Below are 17,448 nucleotides of genomic sequence, written 5' to 3' on the forward strand. Positions count from 1 at the left end.
CCAGCCCAGCCGGCTGGGCCCTGCACGTGGCCCTGCAGGGGAAGGGGCTGCCTTCCTGCCTCCACTCCCTCCCAGCTCCTGCCTCGAGGTCCAAGAGCCAGAGGCAGGTGGCCGGTGTCCAGGGCGGATGGGCTGCAGACACAGCCGAGGAGAGGCCCACGCTGGGCCGGCGGTTGGGCCATTTCCCTCAGGTCCCTGCGGCACTCCCCAGGAATTTTGAGATCTGTCAAGTTAGCAGTGAAAATGTCTGGCAGCCTGGCTTGCACTGTTAGTGTTCGGCAAAGCTGTCTGTTCTGTCAGCTGCACGGGATGCACCAAGATGTCCCAAGCCCCGTCCCACCTGCATGAGCCTTGGGTAGCCAGGAAAGAAGCCACTAGCTCCTCAGCTTGGGACTCAAGTCAGCAGTCAGCATCCCAGCATAACGGGTTAAACCCTCCATGTGGGTGCCAGTTTGAGACCTGGCTGCTTGGCTTGCAGTCCAGCTCCCTGCTAACGCACCCAAGAGGGCAGCTGAGGATGGCACGAGAGCTTGGGCCCCTGCACCCGTGTGGAAGACCCATAGGAAACTCCTGGCTTCAGATTGGCTCAGCTCCGGCCATTGCAGCTGCTTGGGGAGTGAACCAGCGGGTAGAAGATCTTTCTCCCTTGTCTCTCCATAAAGCTGCCTTTCAAATAAAGAGAAGTATAAAAAGGGGGGGCTTTTTTCTGTGTCTGCGACTCTTCCTTCCAGCAGGCTGGATGGGTCTCCGAGGCAGCCATGACCACGAGTCTCTGGGCTGCCTGTGGCCGTGCTGGCTGCACGGCGGTGATGGCCGAACACCAGCTCCGTCGCCTGACCGTGTTCGTTAAACACTGCCTGCATGCAGCTCTTGCAAAGCTCTTCCCTCTCCTGGGAACGTCCCACTCACCTGTGACACAGGCCTCAGTTTCCAGAAGCAGGAGGTAGAACTGCCCTACGGGACTTGGAGTGGGCTGAGACTTGCAGCCAAGGGTGCTGGGGATGGACAAGGAGCCTGACTCACCCTCGCTGTTGGCCCATGCTCCCAGGGCCCGAGGGGCTGGGCTGTAGTCCTGCGGCCACTGGCAGCCCGGCAGCTGGTTGAGTGGAGAGGGAGTGTTTGCACCCCCGTGGCCTGCGCTGGCCTATCTCCTGGCTTCTATTTGCTTCGGTACCTTGAGGACCAGGGAGCCACTACAAGGAACGGGCAGGTGTATGTCTGCCAACTGATGACCAGCTAGGGAGATGTGACTGGCTCAAAGGGGCCTTGCTGCTGGTCAAGTGCCCCAGGGGGCTGTGTGTGGAGGCTGGGTTGGGGGCAGCCTCGGGGTCCTTCTCCAAGAGCCCTGAGAAAACGCCTTGACTCTGGGAGTCAGCTGGGATCTGGGTTTGACAGCGAAGACTAAGGCAGCAAAAAGAAAAATAGACAAATTGGATTTCAAGAGACAGATGACAGTTACGCACCAAAAGTCACATCAGCAGAGTGGAAGATGATTCCCAGAAAGAGGAGGCATGGGTGGCCCGGAGAGGCGGCAGGACGGTGCTGCCCAGGCTGCGCCAACTCCTCGAGCTCTATAATGAGGAAAAATAACCCGCCCCAAGACGGGCAACAGAAAGAGTCAACTCTTCTCCAAGATGACAGCTGGCACCAAGAGAATCCACTCAGCATCAAGATTCATTAGAAAAAATGCAAATTAAAACCACTGGGCGAGGCCCCTCCCACCATGAGAGTGACTGAAACGGTGCTGGGGAGGAAGTGGGGACGGGGCGCCTTGCAAAATGGCGAGTGCAAAATGGGGCAAGTGCCCGAAGAACAACACAGCAGCTCCCCAAAGGACAAAAGCACAGACCAGCTTTGGGGCAGGCCAAACTGCCCCCTGCAGCGCCTACATTCTCTATGGGCACCGGTCTGTGTCCTGGCTGCCCTGCTTCTGCCCCCACATCCTGCCTGGGAAGACAGCACAAGAGGGTCTTCGTGCCTGGCTCCCTGCTGCACGGGTGAGAGACCCGGACGAGGCTTCTTGGTCCTGGCTTTGGCCTGGCCCAGCACTTGCGGCCATCTGGGGAATGAACCAGTACATGGAAGATCTCTGTCTTTTGCTTCTCTGTAACTAATGTTCAAAATAAACAAATACATCTTTTTAAAAACAAAATGGAAGGTAGAAGGAGCACATGACAACAACTCGGGCTTGGGGTTGGTGTGGGACGGGACCGAAGGAGCGCGGTTACAGCTGTCTGCTGATGGCGCAGCGATGGTCCAAACAGGGCGAGCACCTGCAGCCTGTACCTCCACGGCCTCCCAAAGAGGGACATTGCACTTGCATGACAACCTGGGTGACCCTGGAAGACGTTCAGGGAACAAGCCAGTCCCTTAGGGGTCCTACTGCGAGACTCTGTTTCTGTAGGGCTGCTAGAGCAGCCAGTACCTTGGAGTGAGAAAGCAGCCTGGGGCAGGGTGAGCAGTAGAGTCGGAGTCCAGGCTTGTCCACAGGGTGGGGAGTACCTGGAGGCACTGGGTGAGAAGTGCCAGAGGTGTAGGGTGGCCATGGCTGCACAGCCCTGTGGGAGTCCCTGACACGCCGAGCTGCTCCTTGAGAGTGGCGTGTTCTGCCCTGGGTGGGTCTTACTGCAGTAAACACACTTGCACCATATGGGTGGGTCCCGTGTGCCCCTGCCTCCTGTGCCCGCAGGCAGGATAGCTCTGTGTGCTTGCCTAGGTCTTGCTGTCCAACTGCCAACTGTGTCGCATGCATAGCTTGAAAGCTGGAGGTGGCCTTGCCCAGGCACTGAGATCAGGAGACGGCCTACACTGTGCTAAGGGAGTGCGGACAGCGAGAACACAGCGGTTATTACAGTGGAGGAAGCAAGCCGAGCTCCGAGCCGACAGGTGCCTAGAGTGACACCAGGAATACCGAAATGGTCCGGGACCTGAAGAGGGCAGAGCACCTCAGCCCTGCGCCCTGCCCTCACCTTGGACAGGTGTACCATCGCTGCTGCCCTGGGCTGAGCAAAGTCGGGGAGGTAGACAGGAGGGTGCTGGTCTCCCGTGGCTCAGTCTGACCCCCATCCTTGGCTACGCGGGAATAGCAGGCAGTGGGCCCTACTGCCTTCAATAAATCAACATTCCCACCCCCCCAGTGCTGCTAACGAGCGGTTCTCAGAACAAGGAAACAGCCACTGAAAGTGGCCCCCAAGAGCAAGGGGATGAAAGGGGGGCCCAGCTGCCCCTGTCATCAGATGGCAGACCAGAAGTGACGCAAGCGTGAGAAGCTTCCTGTGGACGCCAGAGAAGGTGACTGTGGAGGTAGGGGAGCACTTTCACTCTTCTGATAAACTTATTTTACTTGCTTAATCATTTATTTTATACGTTAAAATATGCCTAAATTGCAGAGCTGCTAAGATGACCGCAGTCGGCGAGGGTGGGGGCATGCAACGCGTGCACCTGTGTTGCAGGTGGCGAGGGCCACATGCAGGAAGTGAGGACACTTCGGTGGCCACAGGCTTCTCCGTCGCACAGCAGCTCTCAGGGATGGGCAAGGTGTCACAACACTTACAAAGCAATCCAGGGATGGAGCCCCGCAAAGGCAATAGATAGAAACAGGTGGAAACTTCAAAGGAAAAGAGAAAAAAACTGAGGAAAAAAATAAGAAAAACAGTAAAATGGCAGGCCTAAGTTTGGCTGTATCAAGAATCACACGAAATTGGAATGGTTTAAATCAGGGTAGAGAAACTTTTTTCTGCCAAGGGCCACTTAGTCACTTGTAATGTCAATCTGTGGTCCACACAAAATTATCAACTTAAAAATTAGCCAGTGGTAAAGTAACTAAACTTCACATCTTGCTTGTCTCACCCAAGTAAGGCAAGACTGAATGACGTAGCTTGTATGGCCAGGGGCCGGATCTTTTACAAACACAGAGCTGGCTGTCCTGGGTTCAAACCCAGACCAGACCCAGACCAGACCCCCTGCAACAGGCCTTCTTCCAACACGGTGTAAACAGGTCAGCATACGTTGTGGCTTAGGCCAAGGCAGCTCGTGCCCTGCATGCATGGGTGGTTTCCAAGCACTGTAAGCAGACAGTGAGAGCACAGGAGTGACAGAAACCTCACACAGCCCGCAAGACCTGAACCTTTGCTCATAGTTCTAAACAGAAAGTCTGTGGCTATGGAAACACCAAGCCAATCTTGACCAAAACAAGGTGGACATGGCTACATTAGCACATCAAATGCCAGAGACCATGACACAATGAGAAAAGAACGAATCCAGCAAGAAAATAAAAGCAGCCTGGATGTGGGATTCCTGTGTCACAGCTCATCCCATGCAAGACACAAGCTGTCAAAGCGGAAAAAAGACACGGTCATGTCCATCGACTTCCGCTCTCCTTTCCAGCAGCCAGCCGTGCTAGTGGCCCGTGCCAGCTGGGCAGGGGTGGGCGTTCAGCCCTTACTGTCCACACCTGCATGCCCAGGTTGGATCCCTCCCCCTGACTGCTAACCCCAACTTCCTGGGGGGTGGCGGTGACGGCTAAGGCCTCCTGCCACCCGCTGGGAAAGTGGCTGGAGCCCCGGCCGCACCCGGCCCTGCTGCTGTGGGCCTTTGGAGCAGTGAATCAGCAAGTGGACTTTCTCACTCTCACATTAAAAAAAAATCTCCTGAGAGCCATGCACAGCTTCTTCCAGCCGCTGCAGACAGCAGCCACAGATGTTCAAGTATGAAAGGGACATTCCCAAATTAGACCATGTTCTAGGATGTGAAAAATTAGCCACCTGGGCCCAGTGCGGTGGCCTAGTGGCTAAAGTCCTCACCTTGAACGCGCTGGGATCCGATATGGGTGCCAGTTCTAATCCTGGCGGCTCCACTTCCCATCCAGCTCCCTGCCTGTGGCCTGGGAAAGCAGTCAAGGACGGCCCAAAGCCTTGGGACTCTGCACCCACATGGGAGACCTGGAGGAGGTTCCTGGCTCCTGGCTTCAGATCAGTGCAGCACCAGCCGTTGCGGTCACTTGGGGAGTGAATCATCGGATGGAAGAGCTTCCTCTCTGTCTCTCCTCCTCTCTGTATATCTGACTTTGCAATAAAAACAAATTTCTTAAAAAAAAATATTAGCCACCTACCACAGTGGATAATTACACAGTACGCGTGCCATGACCAGAAGCTGCCAAACTAGCAATCAACAAGAGAAAGATACCTGCAAACTCTGTAAGCATTTGGAAATTTAACAGCACACGTCTCAACACATTCTTGGGTTAAAGAGGAAAACCAAATAAACAATCTCAAGATTCTGTCTTAAAAGCAAACTAAGCTCAAAGAAAGCAGAAAAAGTACAGGACAGAAAGGAATCTAGTTGGAAACAGAGAAGGAACAGATTCACCCAGAAACAAAACAATATGCCAATGATCTAGGCAGAAACAGGCTAAAACAACACAAAGGCAAACACGCAAATTACAAACATCAGACGTGGAAGAGAGGGAACAGGACGGATGCCGCAGATCTGAGGCGGGCTCTGCGGGGACGCCCCGGACAGCTGCAAGCCCACCGAGCAGTCATTCACATGAAACAGACCGATTCGCTGAAGGGCGCGAGCTGCCACATCCGCTGGAGCGAAGTGATGGCTTCAGTAGCCTAGAAGTGCTGAGAACACGGAATTGTTGGTTTCAGACCTTCCAATGGGCCACGGGCCTAGCTGGTTTCACTAGCCAACTCTGCTAGGCATTAATCACACGGCATCAAGTCCACGCAGCTTCTCCAGCAAACAGCAGGAGAGAGGCTAGTTTGAAGATTTTTTTTTTTTTTAAGGCAGAGTTACAGAGGAAGAGGAAGAGGTTGGCTTTCCATCCACTGGTTTGCTCTCCAGATGAACACTGTGGCCTACAAAGACAGGCCCACTCCCTGGGACCTTAACAAGCTCAGCAATCCCGGGTCACAGACCAAGTCAGTTGTATTTCTGCATACTAACAATAGATATTTGAAGTATAGATTCTAGAAATCAATGTCATGTCTAGGTTCGCTGCAGCATGACTCACAATGGCCAGAAGGCAGAAGTCGCCCAGGTGCCCAAGGGGCGGCATGGAGAGAGAGGACGCGGAGACGAGTGGGCCAGCCGCGGTGCAGTCGGCCTCCCGCCCTGGGGACGCTCGGGTCCAGCCTCAGGACAGAGGGACCTTGGAGGCGCACAGAGTGACACAGGCACCGTCAAGGGCCGAGCACCGCCACCACGCCACAGGCAACGAGCTCTGTGGGAGTCCACAAGACGTGGCCATCATGAAAAAGCTGCACAGATTTCACACAAAAAAAGTACACTAAATCAAATTCCTCCTTCAACTCCGTTTTCCACCAGGTGAAGCAGCTCACACGCGAGGCCCCTTGGGAGCCACCCTCACGGAGACACTGTACAATGGGACCCGGGTGTGGAGGGGAGCAGAGCCGTGTTCCTCAGGGACAGGACAGCGGCTGACCCCTTGAAATGCATGAATGTCAAACTGGACACATGGAACGGCTCCACTGGTCCATTTTATATGTGTATTTGCCACATTTTTTTTTTTTAGAAAATTTAAACATCAGGTTCAAATGGAAGTATACGCTATTTCAAACAAAATAGTCATTGCAGATGGACTTAACAACAGCCCAGGGACAGCAAAAGAGATCCCAGCTCTGCTGCTTCCTCCCCTGCCTCCTGCCGATGCACCTGGGGCGGCTGCAGTGATGAACTGAGTCCTTGGGTCCCTGCTGCCCACGTGGAGCTCCTCCCACGGCCCACGTGGAGCTCCTCCCACGGCCCACGTGGAGCTCCTCACGACGCCTGGCTCGGCCTGGCTCAGCCCTGGCTTTCACAGGCATCTGGGGCAGTGAACCAGCAGATGGAAAGCTGTGTGTGTGTGTGTGTGTGTGTGTGTGTGTGTGTCTGTCTCTGCCAGCAGGGAAGGAGGAGCAGCAGCTGCCACACGCCCTGGCTCCTTGCCCAGCCCCCCTGATGGGCGACGCCGTCTTGCTAGGAGTAGCAGCAGAAAGTGGGGTGCTTCCTGCCACTGCTACAAAATGGCAGCTCGAACCTTGAGGGAATCCCACAGTCCTGACTGACTTGCAGTCAAGTCTAGAGGGCTGGCCAGGTTCCGATGGCCAGCTTGCTCCAAAGAATGAACGCTGCCTGCCCCCACCTGCCTGCCCACACAGTGCGGACCCGAGCGGCCACTAAGCCACACCTGCCTCAGGAGCAAGCAAAGCCCCAGAGACACAGCCCTGGCACTCCTGCAGGCGAGGGAGGCCCAGGCACAGACCCGGTGCTGCAGGCAGCTGACATTCAGTCCCAAGTCCTGGCAAGATGGGCATCTTACCCTCTGAGACCTGGGGGATGGCCCCACGGCACCCGGGAACTGCAGGACTGTGGCCGGCAGGGCTGTATTCCTCGGTTGTCAGAACACACCTTGTGGTTTCTGAGGATGTCCTTGCATGTTCGCTCCGTAGACCCACACCCGTCCTGAGCAGAACCTGCGTTTACCCTATGCGCTGGGGCAGAGGCCCCTTAACATCTCCCAGTGCTGGGACCGGGCCTTTTGGTGCCACAAGCCCCAGCAGGAGTCACACCCACACAGTAGGACCCACGCAAGATGCTTCACACAGCACATTGTCCAAGGCCGTAGCCATTGGTGCCACAGCCCCAGCATCAGCTCAGGGGACAGCCCCCTCCGTGCTCCACAGCCCCAGACACCCGGCTGCGGCCAGCAGGAACCACCACGTGATTGGCATCCACCTCTCCGGGGACCAAGGGCACACACCTTTGGGGGCTCATGCTCACTGGAGCCCTGCTGGGTCACTGCGGCCCTTGCACGTCAGTAATTCCTGCGGGAGAAATTGCTCCCTCCGAGGTTACGTTGCTGAGATGACCGAGAAACAAAGGCAGATCAGCAGCCAGTGACACAACTGACGCTCCGTCTAAACAAAAGTGTTTTCCAGTAAAACCTTCTCGATGAAAACAAAGGAAATCTTAGTCAGATGCACGGACATCGAAGCAGGGACACAGGAAGCCTATAAAAGCAAGGAGGGGCAACACCGTCACGGAGCACAATAGTTCTCCAGAAATAGATGCCGATCCCAAGGAAACCTATCAAATTCCTGAAAGAGAATTCCAACTAAGAATCTCAAGGAAACTCCAGACAGTTTAAAGACATGAGGAGAACAGAGGGCAGAGACTTTGTTAGAGATACAAATCACCAAAAGATCTAAGCAGACTTTGGAGCTGAAGATTTCAATCAATGAAATAAAAAATATAACAGAGTTTCAAAAGCAGATTAGGCCAAGGGGAGAAAACACTTTTTGATTGCAAGGTTGTTGAAATAATCCAATCAAACATGAGGAGAGAACATGGAAAGCGAATGAAGAAGATGTGCACGGCGTACAGGAGACCATGAAGGGAACCGATGCTCACGAGGCAGGAGCGCCTGAAGGAAAAAGCCATCGAGAACGAGCTAAATGAAAGCATTGCTCAGAAAATGCCCAGGTCTCCAAACAGATGGGGATATGCGAACGCAGAGGGAGCTCAAAGCTCCCCATCTGACCCACCTGCAGCGGGTCTCGGAGTCCTGTTACAGGGGATTACAGTCAGGCGGCTGAGCGGTGGGACAAGGAGAAAAACGCTCAACATGGTACGGGAAAAGCAGGCTATGTGTGAAGGCAAAGCAGTCACGGTAACAGCCGACCGCTCGGCAGAAACCCGCAGGCCCGAACGAAAGATGCTAAATGTAAGGTCCTGCAACCCAGAACGTTCTATCCAGTGAGGCTATCCTGCAGAAGCGAAGGACAGGCAAAAACAGGCAGCAGCCATTAGAGGCTTCTTGCAAGAAGATCTAACAAATCCTGCCTTCCAAGCAAACATCGAGAGAACAAGTGACAGTAGCAGATTCGCAGGAGAGCAGCTAAACCCAGCGTCCAAGCAGCAGGACGCCAGGAACTCATCCTTAACTGAGTGTAAACGAATTGAATGCCCCAGTGGAACTGGCTGAATGCAATGTAAGAGCAAGCCCTAACTCTGTCGTCTGCGTAAACCTTGCTCGGACCACAACGGCGACAGCAAACTGGTGACAGCATGCTGCCAAGCGACCAATGAAGAAATGAAAAAGGAAATCGGAGGCTTTCTTGAAACAAATGAGAATGAAACCACAACACGTGAAAACAGCGAAAGCCTCATTAGGAGGGAAGCGCGCAGCCGAGACGGCTCACGTGCAGAGGATCTCGGATCAGGAGCCTCACCACGCCGCTCGAGGCCCGGGAGAACAAGAAAAACCCCACATCATTAGAAAATGAGAAACAATAATGATTGAAGCAGAGATAAGCTAAACTGAAATTGAAAAAATATATAGCAAACAAAAAACTTGGCTTTTAAGATAAAATAGGCAGACTAACAGACAAAACAGGAGGAAGAAATAACTTGGAGATGGAAAAGGGAAATGACAACTGAGAACCTGGAATCACACCCGCGGTGCTGAGAAGCTGCTCTGAACAACAAACGGGAAACCTCCCAGAGACAGAGCAAGTCCTGCACACATAAAACCTGCTCAGAATCCTTGGAGAACACATCAAGAATCGAAGCTGACCCAGAGCAAGCAAAGAAAACAAGGCAGTAATTAAAAGTCTCCCATCCAAGAAAGGTGCAGGACCCAACCGCTCTGCCACTGAATTCTCCAAAAGAGAATTTAAAAAAGAGTGAACTCCAGGAATAATCAAACCAGCCCAAACATTGGAAAGGATGCAACTCTACTCAACTCCTTTGAGCTGGCACCACTCTGATATGTAAGCCAAAGACTAGACACACACACACACACACATCCACACACACACACACACACACACACACACACACACACACACACACACACACACACACACCACTCTTTGATGGGCACCGATGCAAAAAATCTCAACAAAATTGAGCAAACTTAATCCAACAGCACATCATAAAGATCATGAACCATGGTCAAGTGGGATTTGTCCCAGCGAGGAAAGGGTAGCTCAGCACTCAGAATCAATAAACATCAGAAATCTCTCCAACATCGTGAACAAAACCATACGATCGGCGCCACGATGCAGAGAGAGCAGCAGGTAAGATTCAGCTCCTGAACACAAACTCAGCATGAATAAGGAACAGGAAGAGCCTGAGTCAGCAGTAAGGGCCACACACACCAAGCAAACCTGAGTGCAGAAAGGTGGGAAGGCAGACCTGGAACAAGACAAGTATGTACACTTTCGTCACTTTTACTCGAAGAATAATTAAGAAGGAGAAAGAAAGAGCATCAAAGTTGGACCAATGATGTGATACTGGATGTGGAAAACCCTGACCACTACATCAAAAGTTATTAGAGCAGAGAGCACAGTTGAGCAAAGCCACAGGACAGACTCCACACACACGAGACTCCACGAAAGTCGAAATCTAGGAGTAAATGTAACTCATAAGCATTATAAAATGCTGGGCAGGCGAGCTTTGTACCTGTGGCGCTGGCATCCTGTAGCAGCACCGCTTCCACTGCAGCATGCTCCGCTTCTGATCTGCCTCTGATTATATGATGGAAGCCTGGGAAAGCAACCAAGGGCAGCACAAGTGCTTGGGCACCTGCACCCATGTGGGAGACTAAGAAGAAACTCCTGGCTCCTGGCTTCTAATCAGCTCAGCTTTAGCCATTACAGCCATTTGGGGAAGTAAGCCAGCAGGTAAAAGATCAATCCCTCTTCTCTCCCTCTCTGTAACTCTACCTTTTGAAAATCAAATCAAATAAATTTTTTCAAAAATGAGCCCAGCGTGGTAGTCAAGTGGCTAAAGTCCTTGCCTTGCATACGCCGGGATCTCCTATGGACTCGTTTGTATCCTGGCTACTCACTTCTCATCCAGCTCCCTGCTAGTGAGCTGGAAAAGCAGTGGAGGGCGGCCCAAAGCCTCGGGACTGTGGGAGACCCGGAAGAGACTCCAGGCTCCTGGCTTTGGATCAGCTCAGTTCTGACCGTCATGGCCACCTGGGGAGTGAACCAGCACACGAAGATCTTTCTGTCTCTTGCTCTCTGTAAATCTGTCTCTCCAAATAAAAACGTTAAAATAAATAATAAAATTATAAAGCATTAATTAAAGAAATTGTCAAGGACACAGACTCCTTGTTCATGCATCAGAATTATTCTGTAGAATGTCTACATTATTTAAAGCCATCCACATACTTAATGTAAACCATTTCCAAATACCAACGACACTTTTTATAGAATTAGAAAAATACTCCAAAAATTTAAATGCAGTCATAAGGAATGCAGAGTCCTGAGCATGCGTGCGCTCTGCAGTAAGACTGCAAAGGCCGAACTAGACAAGCAGGACAACATCAAACCCAGGAGCGTCTGCACAGCCAAAGATAGAGGGAAGGGCTTCCAGAATATATCAGCAACTCAAAAAAACTCAAGAACATTCCAGTTAAGAAATGGACTAAAGACCTGAACAGTTGAACAAGGCCGCAACGCCATGAACCAATGCTTAGCGCTGTCGCCTTCGAGGTGATGCTGTGAGACGGGAGCTGCTGGTGAGGACAGAGTGGACGTGGACACGGAGTGGCAGCTGCTGGTGAGGACAGAGTGGACGTGGACACGGAGTGGCAGCTGCTGGTGAGGACAGAGTGGACATGGACACGGAGTGGCAGCTGCTGGTGAGGGCACGGAGGAACTCCAGTGTGCTGCTGGTGAGCTGTAAGCACAGACACACCACTGGCCGTATGATCCAGCAGTCACACCGCTGGGTGGATATACCCCAAAACCACGAACTCTTCCTGTCAAAGAGGAACCCACACCACTGTGCCAGAGCAGAACCAACCAAAGTGCCAGTCACCGGCGAGCGGATGAGGAAAACACGGCGTAGGTACACGGACTGTAAAAAAGAATGAATTCCTGTTGCTCGCCACAAAATGGATGGAACTGGAGGACGCCATGTTGAGTGAAAAATGCACAGAAAGAAAGCACGGGACGGGACATATATGGGAACTCTGTATTGCGACCTTAATTGCTGTTGCATAGGTTTAAAATTATTCTAAAATAAAACAAGCAAATAAGCAAGACACTCCTTTTAAAAGACTTATTTATGGGCCTGGCACGGTAGCGTATTGGCTAAAGTCCTTGCCTTGCACGCACCAGGATCTCATATGGATACCAGTTTGTGTCACAGTGGCCCACACGTCCCATCCAGCTCCCTGCTCGTGCCCTGGGAGGGCAGTGGAGGACGGCCCAAAGCCTTGGGACCCTGCAGCCATGTCGTAGACCCAGAGGAGGCTCTGGGCTCCTGGCTTTGGATCAGCTCAGCTCCAGCTGTTGCAGCCACTTAGGCAGGGAATCAGCAAATGGAAGATCATTCTCTCTGTCTCTCCTCCTCTCTGTATATCTGACTTTGCAATAAAAATAAATAAGTCTTTTTTCTTAAAAGGATTTATTTTTTTCTTAAGATTTTTTTTCTTAAAAAGTTTATTTTTGGGGGCCTGACGCGATGGCTCAGTGGTTAAGGTCCTCGCCTTGCACGCCCAGGATCCCATATGGGCGCCGGTTCTAATCCCAGAAGCCCCGCTTCCCTTCCAGCTCCCTGCCTGTGGCCCGGGAAAGCAGTCGAGGATGGCCCAAAGCTTTGGGACCCTGTACCCGTGTGGGAGACCCTGAGGAGGCTCCTGGCTTTGGATCGGCATAGCATCGCTGTTGCGCTCACTTGGGGAGTGAATCATCGGACGGAAGATCTTCCTCTCTGTCTCTCCTCTCTGTATATCCGCCTTTCCAATAAAAAAAAAAGTTTTTTTTTTCATTAAAATATTTATTTTTATTGGAAAGGCAGATTGCAAAGAGAAAAAGAGAAAGATCTTCTGTCTGCTGGCTCATTCCCCAGGTGGCCTCAACCACTGGGGCTGAGCTGATCCGAAGCCAAGAGCCAGGAGCTTCTTCTGGGTCTCCCACGGGAGTACAGGGTCCCAGAGTTTGGAGCCATCCTCCACTGCCCTTCCAGACCACAAGCAGGGAGCTGGATTGGGAACTGACCAGCCAGGGCATGAATCAGAGCCCATGTGGGATCCTGGCGCTTGAGGTTTAGTCAGTTGAGCCATTGTGCCATAAATAAAATCCTTTTAAAAAATAAGGGTAAAGAGACCCACCATATGAGCTGAAGTGTGGGTAAGACACATAACTGACATAGGATTTTATCCACGCTACACAAATGCCTCCCACAATCCATTAATAAAATAAATGCGTGAATGAGGCACTTAAGGGTGGCGTGAGGACTGAGCAGGTGTCTTGCTGAGAAGTGGAGAGAGATGACAGCGAGCCTGTGGGGGCACACGTGGCCGGTCGTCAGTGGAGGCTGGAACAGGCTCAGTGCAGCGCCGCGGAGCACACACCACAATGGCTAATTTTTTCAAACTGGTCATAAAATGTTCCAGAAGATGTGGAACGATTGGAGTTCTCGTATACTGTTAATGAGAATATAAAGTTGTACAATGACTTTGGTAAACAGTTGGGTAGTTTTTCTAAAAAGTTAAACAAAAATCAGCCATATAATCCAATCATCCTACTTCTAGTTATTTACCCAAGAGAAATGAAAGCATTTCCCCACATAAAGGCCTACGTGGGGTGCTCCCATCAATCTTGTTGGTAACGAGCAGAGACTGCTCCACACGCTATTGCTGTAAATAAACAGGTTGCGGTGTTTCGTTAAGCTGTAAGAGGAGCTTTGTGTAGTGGCAGTATCATAGCCAGTGAGGTTTATCCAAGGCACAATTATCGCTGAGAGATGTGAGAGTGGGGCTGGCGTTGTGGTGCAGGAAGTTATAAACCACCCCTTGCAACACTGGCGTCCCATGGCGGAGTGTTGGTTCAAGTCCCAGCTGCTCCACTTCCAATCCAGCTCTCCGCTGAAGTGCCTGGGCAGGCTGCAGAAGATGGCCCACGTGCTGAGACGGCTGCCACCCACACGGGAAGCGAGGATGGAGACCCCAGGCCAGGCTTTGGCTGCAGGCATTTGAGGAGTGAACAAGCAGAAGAAAGATTTCTCTCTCTCTTTCGGTTTCTCCCTCTGTCATTCTGCCTTTTAAATAAATGAATCTTTTTAAAAATGCTTTTAAACATACAGTAGTATTCAATCATGAAAGTGAATAAACTCATCATACCTACAGTAAAATGAATAAATCTCAAAATCATTATGTTGAATAAAAGCCAAATCAGTTAATAGAATATGACCATCTACATTAATTCATCTACATAAGTTTCCAGAAAATTTAAGCTTACTACAGTTAGAGCAAGCAAACCAATGGCTGTGTAGCGATGTGATGGAAGGAGAGAAAAAGTTTGGTAAAACACCAACAAAGTTTTAGGGTGATGGAAATATTCATTACTGCCGTTGTGATAATGGCTTGCCCAAAGTCAGCACTCACCAACTGGTATACCTCATGCATGTACAGTTGACTGTACATCAGGTATACCAATACTGAAAAAGCCATGATAACCCACAAATCTCTTTTAAATTCCTCAAATTATCTACAGCAGGTATGAAAGGGGCACATCATTATGGATCCTGCAAGATAAAAGCCAGAGCAACCATCATTGCAACACAGCAAGCTGAGCTGCAACCCCCAAGCAAACCCAAATCTCAAACCCAAGCACCCACATGGACTCCAGCGGCTCTGCTCCCAAGCCGGCTTCCTGCTAGTGAGCTTGGGAAAGCAGCAGAGGCTGGCCTGAGGCCCTGGGCCCCTGTCACACACCATGGAAACCTGGAAGACTTTCCTGGCTGCTGGCTTTGTCCTGGCTGAGCTTGCCAATACAGCCATGTGGGAGACAATGGGTACACCAACTCTCTCTCTCCCTCTCTCTCTCTCTCTCTCTCCCTCTCTCTCTCTCTTTCCCTCTCTCTCTCCCTCTCACTGTCTTTATCCTTCTTCCTCTTCTCCTTTTTCCTTCTTCCTGTCAAACAAGTAAATATTTCTTTTTAAATGCAGCAAGAAAATGTGATGGAAGATTCACTACAATTCAACTCCTAACTGAAGTAGGCAAATCCGTACACAAACTGACACCACTTGATGAAGACACAAACGGCACAAGCTCCAGCAGGAAAGTGAATTTATTAATAAAAGCACGGGTTTAGCAATGTGGGTTATCACATACACTGAGATCCCTACCGCTCTTACGTAAACGCTTCCAGAAAGCAGGAGAAAATCCTTCGCACATCATCTTAGTACGTCACGCAGCACAGATACCTGAACCTGACAAAGGCTTGAATAAGAAATTTATAGACCAGCATGCCTCGCCGAACTGGTGCAAACATCTCCGATGTAATGCCAATGAAGTTAAGACAATGACATTCGAATGACAATAAATCAAGTGTTTTTTCCTAGAAAATGCAAGAACAATTTAACATTTAGGAACCAGTTTTTAACTCACTACATTAACATAACCACGTGACCATTTCCAAAGATACAGGGAAAAACCGTGTCAAAATTCAGTGCCCACTCTTGCCCCAGATACTCAGCAAACTCGGCCAAGAAAAGCGCTCGGTTGGCATGATGGGGTATCTGCGAGCTCCTGTGAGCGCCGTAGCTATTGCTGAAGTGTTCGGCTCTAATACTGAAAACAAATCAACTCAGGGTGTCCGCTGCCCCAGCCCTCCTCACCCCTGCACTGAACCTCCAGCTAGGTCAATACGGCGAGAAAAGCAAGACAGCCAGGTTGGAGACGAGCATATGCCTCCTTCCACTTAGCATGCCACTACCATGTATGTGAAAAATATTTTAAAATACACAAGAAGAGCTACCAGGACCAGAAATTTCATTTAGCAAGATCATACACAGCCCGGATGGCATTTTCTATTCTGGTGGCAAATTATTGGGAGTGAAATTTTCAAACACTTTCATTTATTAAAAAACCCTCCCAAATACTTAGGAATAACTAACTAAAAACACATGTAAGTCATGCATGTAGTAAGCGCAGTGCGAAGAGGCAGCGGCTGCGAGGCACGTGCCCCCGGCAGGCTCAGGCCGCAGAGCTCAGAGCTCCACCCAGGCTGGACCGCAGACTCACCCAGAGCTACAGCCATGAAAGGGTGTGTTCCTGCCGGACTCAAAGACAAACAGGTCAATGGCCTATAACGGAGAATCAGAAGACGTGTGTGTATTCGGTCAATTGATTTTTTGGTAAAGGTGTCAAGACAATTTGATGAGGAAAGAAACTAATGGGCTGGAAAAAGTACAGAAAACACTAAGCCTTACCCCCTACTGCTCATCAAACATGAGAATTAATTTGAGGACAGATGGCAGGACTAACACGAGTCTAGAAGTGGAAAGCTTCTAGCGTCAGGTTCGATGGGGTGTAGCCGCACGAGACCCAGGCCGAGCACTCCAGATCACGGGGAGAAATACTGACCAAGTAGACGCTATCGGGTGCAAGAGGTAATGCTGACGCTGCAGGACACCTTGCCCCGGCCACCATGCTCACTCCCTGTTACTGCAGCCTGGGTGAGGCGTTGGGGGCAAGGGCACGGGAGAGTGGCCCCAGTGCTTGGGCTCCTGCAACCAACAGAACGGAGTTCAGACCCCCTGGCTTCAGCCTGGCCCACTCCCACTGCTGTGGCCATTTAGGAAGTAGCTAGCATTGGCAAGATTCTTTCCAAGTAGATGAAAATAAATAAATATCTAAAATTGTAAGGCTTCTGCTAATGGAAATTAAGATTATGGAAAGGAGGTGTGGTGGTTAAGCTCTCCCTTAGCAGCCGGTCCTGGAGCAGCAGCTGGAGTTGAGCTACTCGGCTTCTTATCCAGCTCCTTGCCGACACACCTGGGGGCAGCAGAGGATGCTCCGTGTTTAGAGCCCTGTCATGCGTGTTCCTGCTTCCTGGCTTCAGCCTTGTCCAGCCCTAAACATTTGGGGAGCGAACTGCAGATGGAAAATTCTCTCTCTGTCTCTTTCTTTGTCTTTTTCTGTATCTTCTCCCTCCCTGTCTCTCTTTTGCAACTCTCCCTCCCCCATCTCTCTCCCTCTCTGTCTCTCTCTCTGTCTCTTTCTGTCTCTCTCCCTCTCTCTTCCTTGCACCTCCTTCTCTTGCACTTTACTTTTCAATACATAGCACAACACACCCGCTTTTTCTAGTCTTACAGTTAATTCTCAGCTATGTGAACTATCGCGTGTTGAGAGCGGTGGCAGGCACACAGCTCAGCAAGGTTACACCTTGTTTGTGACATGCCGTTTTCTGGACCACCTCACACAGGTGTGGTATGCCGTGTCCCTTCCTCCTTTGGCCCAGGCAGCTTTGTTGAGGCTGGATTCAAGGTGCACACTTGGAGTCCCCATCTCTTTCATGGCAACCTTCTGGGTCTCTTGGGGCGCCTGGACAGCCCACTTCTTGAAGCCCACTCCGTGGGTGCGCTGGTGAATGCTGGTGGCAGACTCGTTGATAGCAGAAGGGCCTATCTCGCTA

The sequence above is a fragment of the Ochotona curzoniae genome, unplaced genomic scaffold, assembly GCF_017591425.1.
Source record: "Ochotona curzoniae isolate NIBS_2020 unplaced genomic scaffold, NIBS_Ocur_1.0 contig_48, whole genome shotgun sequence".
Classification (NCBI taxonomy): domain Eukaryota; kingdom Metazoa; phylum Chordata; class Mammalia; order Lagomorpha; family Ochotonidae; genus Ochotona; species Ochotona curzoniae.